Source organism: Eutrema salsugineum, unplaced genomic scaffold, assembly GCF_000478725.1.
Source record: "Eutrema salsugineum unplaced genomic scaffold, Eutsalg1_0 scaffold_11, whole genome shotgun sequence".
NCBI lineage: Eukaryota > Viridiplantae > Streptophyta > Magnoliopsida > Brassicales > Brassicaceae > Eutrema > Eutrema salsugineum.
Window position 1 is genome coordinate 10,147,333 of NW_006256901.1, and position 11,339 is coordinate 10,158,671.

At 42.0% G+C, this 11,339-nt stretch overlaps 1 non-coding gene across 1 annotated transcript; it reads left to right on the forward strand.

Annotated features, from left to right (window-relative positions):
• Positions 1-2,209: 2,209 nt before the first annotated feature.
• Positions 2,210-2,316, forward strand: LOC112090064. The gene has a single exon (XR_002901423.1). It is a non-coding gene; the product is annotated as a small nucleolar RNA R71 (small nucleolar RNA).
• The last annotated feature ends 9,023 nt before the right edge of the window (positions 2,317-11,339 follow it).

The window sequence follows — 11,339 nt, forward strand, 5'->3', positions numbered from 1 at the left end:
AAACAGAAAAAGAAATGAGAGAAAAGAATTAAAAGATTATATACAAGGATAAGCTTGGGGTGTCTCCCAAGAGCACTTTGTTTAAAGTCACTAAGTTTGACTTTCAAAAACCTGTTTTCAGCTGGGGTGAGGTTGAGCACTGATGCTCTTCAGCACTTCAATGGTCCTGAGCAAGAAAGCTGAGTTGGTTTGCTGCCTTTGGGAACCATTAGACCCTTGTCCTTGAGATCCCACCTTGAGACCTTTGTCCACCAGCTCTTGAATACCATCTGGGTCTTTATCAAAGATGGCCCTTGTGAGACATGCCCTCACTTCAGCAAACAGACCTGGCTTCCCATTGCAATCCAGCTTATACTTCAGAGAACCATCATCATCAACCCAAGGAGTGAGATCAAAGTCTTGAGAAGAAAGATCAGGTTTAATACTCTTGTCTTCTGATGCTGAGCCATCACTTTTGGTGTTAATCATCCTTAGATCACTAAGTGTAGGAGACCATGAGAGCAAGATGTCTTCTTCTCTGATCAATGGCTGTTCAGTCCCATCCTTGTAAACAGAGTTGGTGTGAGGTTCTTTTTCCATTTCCACAGCTGAAAGAGATTGGGATCCACCTAAAATCCCAGCACTTCCTACATACTTCATCTCAAGTACCTTAGGGGGTTCTATCTCTTGAACAACTGATCCACAAAATTCAGCTAAAGGTGGTTGAACAGGGTAAAAGGCATCCTTATCCACCTTTGTAAGCACCACTCTTTGAGTATCAAAGTCAATCATTGCACCAGTGGTGTTGAGAAATGCAGTTCCAAGCAATAGGGGGAGCTCTTTGGTCTTCTTCATCTTCATGATCACAAAATCAGTGGGAATTATGCATTCACCAACTTGAAGTGGATAGTCTTCTAAAAATCCATATGGTTTCTTGGAGTAGGAATCACCAAAGGTGATAGAAGAGGGGTAGGACGTTATAGACTTGACCTTTAGCTTCTCCATCATATCTTTAGACATTATACTCACACTTGAGCCTGAATCACACAAAGCATTCTCAATTCTAAAGTTTCCAAGAGTGCAAGAGATGGTGAACTTCCCTGGGTTGCCTAGCTTTGGGAGGGAGGTGGGCTTCATCTGAGTTGATTCAGAGGTGGAGGCACAATCTGTTAGCTTTCCTTGACCAGTTGGATGCTCCTTTGTTTCAATAGACACTGAATCATTTCCTTGCTGAACAGAAAAAACTGAACCGGCTGCCCCCACACTTTTGCTCTCAATGTCCTCATTGAGTTCATGTAAGAAGCCAATGAAATCATCTATAATGGTGTCCTCATCTACTTGAGTGTGTGCATTCTCAGTAAAAACTTGACCATAAAGGAGGTCTTCAATCTCTTGCACAGCAGCTGAATGGTCCTCACTGGAGTAGATGGCATTGCAATAATCTTTTGAGTTTTGAAGAGCTTTACCAGGAAGAGAGACTTGTGGTTCAGAAGTGCAGATGCCCTTGTTCTTTTTAATAGACTTTAGTTCAGTACCTAGTGTCTCCAGGTCAGATACCATCTTTTGTTGTCCTAGTAAGAGCTGTTGGAGAAGAACATTGAAATCAGGACTTTGTTGAACAGTTGGTGGGCCAAAACCAGGAGGTGGAGCCTTTGGCTGTAGGCTGACTTGATTTGTGAAGCTATTCCCTTGATTCTGAACCGCTGGTTGCTGAAAACCCTGTTGACCTTGGGAGTTACCTTGGTACTGATTCTGTTGAACAAAGCTTTGAGGAGGGTATATTTGGTCTTGGGGGTTGGCCACATTGTTGCTCCTATAGGACAAGTTCTGGTGGTTGTTGAAGTTGTTGTAACCATTGAACTTGTTTTGATTTCCAATGAAGTGCAACTCCTCTTGAGTGAGACCCTCTTCATTGATATTTGTGAAGCATCTCTTCTCCTCACTCACATAGTGTATAGGCTTTTGAGTGGCAGCTAGGGCTTTGTCAAGCTTTATATTTAACACTTTAAACTTCTCTTCCAGCTCTTGGTGTCTACCAGAATCTTCTCCTCTATAGCTTCTATCATAATCTTCCCCATAAGTGTCTTGGCTCATGGCTAAGTTCTCAACAAGTTCCATAGCTGCATTGATTTCTTTTGCCAAGAAATTTCCATTTGATGCTGTGTCCAACTGAATCCTGATCTTAGGAACAGCTCCTCTATACAAAGTGCTAAGGAGAGAGGCTTCTGAAAAGCCATGATGTGGACACTTATTTGTGTAGCTTCTAAACCTGTCCAAAGCTTCTCCAAAGGTCTCATTAGAATGTTGAGTGAAGCTGGAAATCTGGTTCCTTAGCTTTGCAGTCCTTGAGCTTGAGAAGAACTTTGATAGAAAGGCAATCTTGCATTGCTCCCATGTGTGGATGGATCCTCTTGGGAGGTTCTTTTCCCACTGATGTGCCTTATCTCCAAGGCTGAATGGGAACAATCTCAGTTTGAAACTGTCTTCAGATACCCCATTGATCTTAGTGAGATCACAAACTCTGTCAAACTGATCCAGATGCTCCAAGGGATCCTCCATAGGTAAGCCATGGAACTTCTGATTCTGAACCATATTGATCAAAGAGGCCTTCACCTCAAAGTTGTTGTTTTGGACAGGAGGTGGCCTGATTCCTGCTCCATACTGGTGTGCATAAGCTCGGTCATTCTCACCAACAAAGACTGGTTGGGGCTGATGACGTATGGGTGGGTTTGGGTGGGGCTGTGGTGGATTAACCTGAGGTCGGTCTTGGTTCTGGTTACCCTGAGCGTGTCCCTGATGGACCTGAGCCTGTTGAGCCTGAATTCCAATCCCATTACCAGCTCTTTGACCTTGATCAGCTTCTTGAGCCTGATGCTCATTCCCAACTTGCTGATTCATTCCTAACCTCTCCAAGTGAGCAGCTCTTTCTCTTTGTCTTCTGGCTTGGCTTCTTGTGATCATAAACCTGAAAACAAAGACAGAGCTTGAAAGGTGATCAGTAAAACAAAATAAACTTGATCTCAAAAACTATATCAGAAACTAATGCTAACAATCCCCACACAATATGGCAACGGCGCCAATTGATAACTAAGGTTTTTAAAGCCTTAGATGGGTTATCAATCCCCTTGTCAAAGTAGTATAAGGGGTGTCAATCCATATGTGTGGTAGTTAGGCACTAGTTTATGTGATAGGTTCTTAAGTCAAGTAATCAAAGATGAGTTTTGTGAAACCAGCAACAAGAAAGCATAAAACAAGAAACAAACAAGCTATGATTAATGAACTAAGCAAGCAAACAAAACAAGATGATGGTGATTAAGCAAATGATAAAAGCTAAACCTCTAGATGTGATCATTGATTAGGGTGCTTTAGATATTGAATCATGATGCTAAGAACATAATGCAACACTTGCTACTCTTTAGTCTAGGCTTCTTAATCAGATTAATTCATTCCCATGACAATAATCCCTTTGCAAATCACTTAATCAAGTCTAACAACCATTAGATATAATCAAGCAATCAGCAAGCATAATGCATCAAGCCTAATAAGTGACCAAACAATCTCTCAACCAAGAAGACTGAATCTTATACAGAAAGACATAACAAGCAATCACATGATCTCAAACATTTCAACTTAGAACTCTAATCTAGACTAATCCTCTCATGAAGGCATTAATCTCTACACTAATCCACTTTCAAACCAAATCATCATTTGTGAAATATGAATCAATGAGCATTAAGAAACAGTTCTAATATGTCATTCATGCATTTAACAAATCATTCCCATGATGAAAAAGGCATAAACCCTTAAGTTAGCTCATTCAGGCATTTCATCAAACACTTTTGGTGCATGAAATGCCTATGAACCCAGATTTCACTTTCCCAAGGAAATCTGGCATTAGGAGCAACTAACTAAGGAAATGGAATGAGAATCTAAACCCTAAACATCACCAATCAAACATCTAAGCACCCTAATCTACACACCTAGAAGTTTAAAAGATGACTACTCACTAATCATGAAGAACACATCTAATCTTTTGCAAGAGATGATGTTAATCATGATTAGAAGCAGAAATGAAATGATGAGATGATGACAAACAGACTTAGATTGATTAAATCCTTGAGATCTCTCTTAATCCAAAACGTTTTTACACTGAAAAGGAAAGAAAACTAGAGAGAAACTAAGAGAGAAGAAGATCCTAGGGTTTTTCTCCCAAAAAACTATATATACTAAGTGCTAATGGACCGGGTCAGCCCAGGACAAACTGGGTACTGACCCGGCTCAGTTGGGTCAAGTGGAAATCCTGCGGGTCAGTCCAGTATGTCCCAGGTCGCACACCTAAGTCGCAGTAGATGAAGACTTGTCTTGTGAAGCCTGAATCGCCTTGTCTTAGCCGCACGCCTAAGTAGGAGTGTTTTGCGAGTGTTGCTGCGGCTTGGTCTCCTTCCTCTCCAACTCGCAGGGCTAAGGCGGTTTCTGGGGAATGTACAAACTGTGCGGGTTAGTCTCTATTGCACCTAGGTCGCAGGCTCAAGTCGGAGTGATTTGCGAGTGTTGCTGCGGCTTGGTCTCCTTCCTCTCCAACTCGCAGCATCCAGAGCAGCTTAGACCACTTCGCATTCCGGAGAGTGTAACTCCTATGAGACTTGTCCGAATTGAATGATTTCGGTTGCAGAAGACAGAGGACTCATTTATCTCCAACTTTGGTGAAGAAAGCTTCGGTGCTTGGGAAGTGTAAGGCTTCCTGGAGGGCACATCTTTGCAGTGCATGTACACGACCAGAGAGAGGCGTCTAGACATGTGTCCATTCCGGAGACTGTATCTTTCTGCTCATAGATCCGAATTGAATGCTCTTGGACGTTCTGGAAAGAAGACTCAAATGTCTATGGTTCTCATGAAGGACCCGGAAACTAAATCGGCCTGGAAGTGCACCGTCCTTCGCATCCTTTAGAGCTGATCTGCTCGGTCCGGAATACCTGCGAGACTGGGGTTCCTTCCGACAAGCTTATCTCTCTGCTCACGCGTCCGAATTCCACGATTCTACTTGCTAAGAGACCGTGATGCAATGCTCTCCAACTTCTATGAAGCACCCGCCGTCTGAATCGGACCGGAAGGCTCCCCGGACAGGCGATCATTCAGGGGTATCGGATTGCTCCGGAATGAGTGCGAGACCTGTTCGTCTTCCGATTACCATATCTTTCAGTTCTGTGGTCCAAATGCCTTGATTCCAACTGTTATGAACTCTTGACTCAATTATCTCCAATCTTTATGAAGACTCCGACAGCTAAATCTGACCGGAAGGTTCCCCGGACAGGCGATTTCGGAAACGTGTCTGCACCCGGAGATTTTGGCCGAGAGACTTGACCGCGGTACGTGTTATTGGCCGAGAAAGCTACCCGCGGGAAGGATTTTGGTCGAGAACCTTCGACCTTCAGTACACCATTTTGCCGAGAAACCCAAAATTGCTCCTTTTCACCATTTTTGATCATTCTAACTCCATTTCTTCATCTGAATCACATCATCCACTCCAAATTGGCTCCAAAAGCACCTGTTTAACACTCCAAAACATGCAAAACTCTCTTGGACCTAATGCAATCTCCTAAGTCCTAAAACAATGCCTAAAGACCTAAAATGCATGCAAATGAGACATGATTTTGACTAGAATATGTACATTAAATGATGCAATTTATGAATATATCAAAGAAGGTGGCCGTTGTTTCTGCACAGCTCACCACAATGCCTTAGCGTGGTGGGACAGAAACGTGGCCGAGAGAAGAAGGCAACGTTTTGGACCGGTCATCACTTGGAGTGACATGAAATTCCTTCTACGACTCAGGTTTGTTCCAGAACACTACAATATAGACTTAAAAAACGCTTTCGTAAGTTGTCTCAGGGAAACAGGAGCGTAGATGAATATTTCGAGGAGTTTGAGTAGCTGATGAACTCGCTGAAGTTAGAAGAATCAGAGGAGGCCTTAATGGCACAATTTATCGATAGCTTGCAAGAGAGGATTGCAAGAAAGGTGGAGAGAGCCCAATACAGTGGGTTGCACGAGTTGTTGCACCTTGCTGTGCAAGTTAAAAAACAAATCAAGCACAAAACATCTCTCACCAGCCGCAACAGAACGAATCAAACCTGGAACGCCAGCAGCTCTAAACTAGTAGACAAATGCAAGGCGTTGGATATTGATTCGAGGTTTAAGGGTAAAAACACCGAGGCTTCCAAATTCAACTGAGCCGAGCAAGGTGAGCCCTCTAGCAATACTTCAAGAACTCGTGACATAACGTGTTTTAGATGTCAAGGCAGGGGTCACATGTGAAAGGAGTGCCCAAATCAACGAGCCATGATCATCACACCAAGTGGAAACTATGAGTCTCAAGATGAACAAGAAGATGATTCCATTGGCATAGATGAGGAGGTTGAATACCCTGACATTGGTGAACTATTAGTAACTCGTTGAGTGATAAGTGTTCTTGTTCACCCCGAGGGGACAGCTCAAAGAGAGAACATCTTCCACACTAGATGCACCATCAGGGGCAAGGTATGTAATCTCATCATAGATGGTCGTTCATGCACTAATGATAACTAAGAGTTTTTAAGCTCTTAAGAAGGTTATCAATCCCCTTTATCAGTTGTAGAATAAGGGGTATCAATCCAACAATGTGGTTTAGGCATTAGTCTATGAGATAGTTTCTTAATTCAAGCCAAATAGACAGATTATGGTTTCAAACAAGTAACAAAGACAATAAGAATAGCTAAAACGAGATTTAAACAAGACTAAGATGCACACTAAACAAACAAAGAACACTAAACAAGATGATGAATGTGATATGATGAGGATTAGAGCTCCAGATATGATAGATGGCTAGGGTGCTTTCAGGATCTAACTAAGTAGCTAATGACAATGATGATTAATGATTTAAGCAGCTCATGATTCAACACAAGTTTCAATATTTCTCAAGCATCAAAACACAATCTCAAACATTCTTTCATACCCAATCATCATTAGAGAAACAAACGAAATAGATGCATTAAGAACCAATCATGATATACAATCTATGCTCAATAAAACACTTCCATGCAAATTAAACAATAGACTCTTGAACTAGCTTGGTTCAGACATTTCATCAAACACTTTTGGTGCATGAAATGTCTAGAATCTGGGTTTAAGTGATTCTCAGAAACCCAACATTAGGATTAGCTATACAATAACAAAGATTCATGAATCTAGCCCTAAGCTAACTTAATCAAACCCCTAGAGCACCCTAACCTACATATATAGAACTCTAATGAGGTGACTACTCACTAATCATGATTATCTCCCTTGATCCTTTGCAAGATGGGTAGACAAGCATGATAAGTTGATGAGAAATGATAGAAGATGGATAAATGATGATGAAATGGTGATTAAAGCTCTTAAACTCTCTTGATTCAAGAAGAAAATAGAGATATCTCTCTCAAAGTGTGTTCTTTCACAAAAGAGACACAAAGCTTAAATGAAAATGAGATAATCGTCCTATGGGTAAAACCCTAAAAGTATTTATAGTTGTCTCCTAATTTCCGGGTCAACCTGGGACAAACCGGGTATTGACCCAGAAAGAAAACTCTTAAAAACGCTGAAGCACCTACACTGAGATGCATTTTTCCGATGTTCTGGCAGGTGTAAAATGTCTTGAAGCTTGTCTTGAGCGTGTGTGCTGACACCGGGATGTAAATGGCAGGTGTTGATCTCAGTGTTGGGGAGAGAACTTGGACGATGGGGCTGGTACCGGGATGCATTTCCCAAGTGTTGATGCCGGTGTAAAATGAGCAGAACTGCTGTGAGATTTACACCGGGAAGCACACCTAGATGAAGCTGCTCGGTGCTGGGAGTATTGCTGGAACGTGTGAGCTAGCACCGAGGTCCATATGGCCGCTGTGACAGTCGGTGTTGATTAATAGGTTGAAACGATGCAGATTACACAGAGGTGTTCTTCTCCGATGTTGTGGCCGGTACTGAAAATGCAAAGGGATTGGTGCAAGGCTCAACTAGCACCGGGGTGCATTATCTCGGTGTGGACCACATTGTTAGGCTCAGTATAGGAAAATCCCCAAAATAAGCCCAACACAGAAGTTAGTTTGCCTGGTGTTCATCTCGGTGCCAGGGACATTTCCATACTTAAACCATTATAACTTTCGGTTTAGAACTCCAAATGACACAAGATGAATTCCAAAAGAAAGATGACTCAACCAGCTAGAACTTTGGTGAAGATCCTGATTGCATCTGGGGAAAGGAAGGTCTTTTGAACTATCGATCTTTGAAGTGCACTGGAATGCTCTGGAAAAAGGCCTCAGAACCCGTGTTCACTCCGGAAACGCTATCTTCCAGCTCAGAGCTCCAAATCCTGTGATCTCAAGCGTCCTGGAAACAAGACTCAAAGTTATTTAATATTGATGAAGGTTCTGGAAACTGAATCTGTGAAGAAGGGCTTCGTCCTGCGTAATCTTTCGAGCTCATCAGATTGGTCTGGAATGCAAGCAAGATGGCATGTCTCCTGATGGCTATAATTCTCAGCTCACTGATCCGAATCCACTAATTTTAATTGTTCTGGAACCACTGCTAAATCTTCTCCAACTCTCATGACGACCCCGAAGCTAAATCGGACGGAAAGGCTCTCCGGATGAGTGATATTTGGCGCGTATCGGCAGAATATGTTTTAGCCGAGAGCTCATGTACTGATGCGCGGGTTTTGGCAGATAAACTGATCTCGCGGTAAGCTTTTTAGCCGGTAAAATCCAACCTGTCTCGGCATAAAATTCATCCGATGAAACCTCCATCCGGTACAGCTGAAAACTAAGACTTTTTAGGTCTTAAAGAGGTATCAATCCCCTGTAGTTGTAGTACAAAGGTATCGAATCCAAGCTTGTGGTAGACACTAGTTTATGATGCTTATATCTTAAGTCAAGCGCAATCAAGAAGTGGGTTTTGTTCTAGAATAATGTGCAAAACAAAGCGAGAAAACGAGATTATAACTAAGACAAGATGCAAAATAAACAAGCAAGATAGACAAAATAGCTAATAGGTTGATGTATGAATGATGAAATAGAGGTTTTAGACAGGATAAAGGACTCGTGTGCTTCCATGCTAAATCTGTGAGTTAATGAAGCATGAATCAGCTCAAAGACAAGATAATCCTCTCATGAAGGTATTAAACTTCTATGCTAATCCTCTTTCATACCAAAATCCCTTTTGAGAAGCATGAATCAGCAATTATTCAGAATCAGTTCAATAAGTCATTTAAGAGAAGCAAACTATCATTATCATGATGAAAGACTCTTAAACCTCTAACTAAACCTGGTTCAGGTATTTCAGCGAACACTTCTCAGGCGTGAGATACCTCAGATCTAGACCACATGTGATGTTCATGGATCCAGCATAGAGATCGGTTTAGTAGAGAATGAATGATGCAGATCTAGAGCCTAAACTCGCTAATCTAACATTTCAACACCCTAATCTACCTATCTAAAATCTCATAATAAAACTACTCACTAATCATGAAGAGCACACTTAATCCTTTGCAAGATGTGATGCTAAACATGATTAGAAGCTTTCATGTTGAAAAGAAATAAAAGAGAACAAAATCTTTACGTAAAAACGAGATATCTGATTAAAGAAGCAAGTTTTCACAAAAGAGGCAAGTTCTCACAGATAAAATAGGATAAGAGATAAGATAAGCAGGGTTTTAGTCCTAAAACTATATATAGTGAAGGTAAGTGATGCGGGTCAGCCCGGAATAAATCGGGTACTGAACCGGTCTTCTTGGGTCGTTGGGTGAGCACCTCGGTGTGTGAGAGAGTGAAGCCAAGGTGTTGATGTCGAGGAGTGCGCGTGAGCAAAGATTGAAATGAAGATCTCATGAAGAACTCACCAAGTACATGCATGAACCCTAGTCCTTGATCTATCTTCACGTGCACTTGTCACATCAGCTTTGTTCTTGATTCTGGATTCGTGACAAGGGACCTCGGCATAGACATGCCGGGGTCAATGGAGATAAGGTCCGACATGCATTGCCGAGGTTTCGAGGCCGAGATTTAGCTCCAACAATTAGTCGTTTTCAGCTTTGTTTCTTCAGCATGTATGCCTTGGTCTTGATACACCGAGGGGTTAGCACGAGGTTTGGAACAAAAATCTTTAGGGAACAAGCCTTGACTTAGGCAATATCGAGGGAACGACGCCGAGGCTTGTATAAACACTTAGCACGTATCGCAGCTCTTGAAGCTTGTACCGACCTGCTTGGCTCCCGGTTGCAATAACTTTCAACACATGAGTCCAAACGACTTGAAACCAACTCCACGATCAAGATCACTCATTCAGCCCAAACTTTGGTGAAGAAACCATTGGAGATTGGGAAGTGTAAGGCTCCCCGGATTGCTCATCTTTGCATCGCATCGGAACGGTAAGAAAACAGCTTCTGGACCCGTATTCACTCAGGAGACAATATCTTTCAGGTCACTACTCCGAATCGAGTTATATCAAGTGTTATGGAAAGAGAATTCAAAGACCTTGAATATTTATAAAGGCCCGACAACTGAATCGAACTAAAAAGGCATTCTTCCACGTGATATTTGAATCGAATCGACTTTAGAATGCGTGCGAGACAAGTGTCTCCCGGTGGCGATATCTCTCTGCTTACTGCTCCGAATTCAGTAACTCCAACTGTTCTGGAATCTTGATTTGATCATCTCCAACTTTGATGAAGACCTCGTTAACCGATTCGGATCAGAAGCTTCTCCGGATTGGCAATCTTTGATGCGCGCAGGTGCAAACAGATTTTAGCCGAGAAATGCTTCCCGCGGTAAGGAAAATATCCGAGAAACGTATACTGCAGTAAGCTTTTTAGCCGATAAAAATCTTCTGTCTCGGCATAAAACTTCACCCGACAATATTCTCACCCGATACTGATTTTTGGTCGAGAGAAATCACCGATAGTATTTGTAGCCGATAAACTGATCCAGTCGGTACATGTTTTTGCCGAGAAATTCTTTTAAGTCATTAGACCATTTTTAACCTTTTTCTTCACTGTTTCAACTCCTGATCACACCTCTTGAACTCCAAACCATACAAAATTCTTTGGGACCTAATGCAAACCCTAAGGTCTAAATTAATGCCTAAAGAACTAAAATGTAAGAGAAAAGATATGATTTAGACTCTAAAATGCAGTCTAAATGATGTAAATTATGGACATATCAACAGCTTTTGGTTGATGAAGACTTCACCCGATAAGCATTTTAGCCGAGAAATTGTAGCCTGCATACATGGCTTTTGCCGATAGATCCAAAAACACCATTTCCACCATTTCTGATCCTCCAAACTCCATTGCATT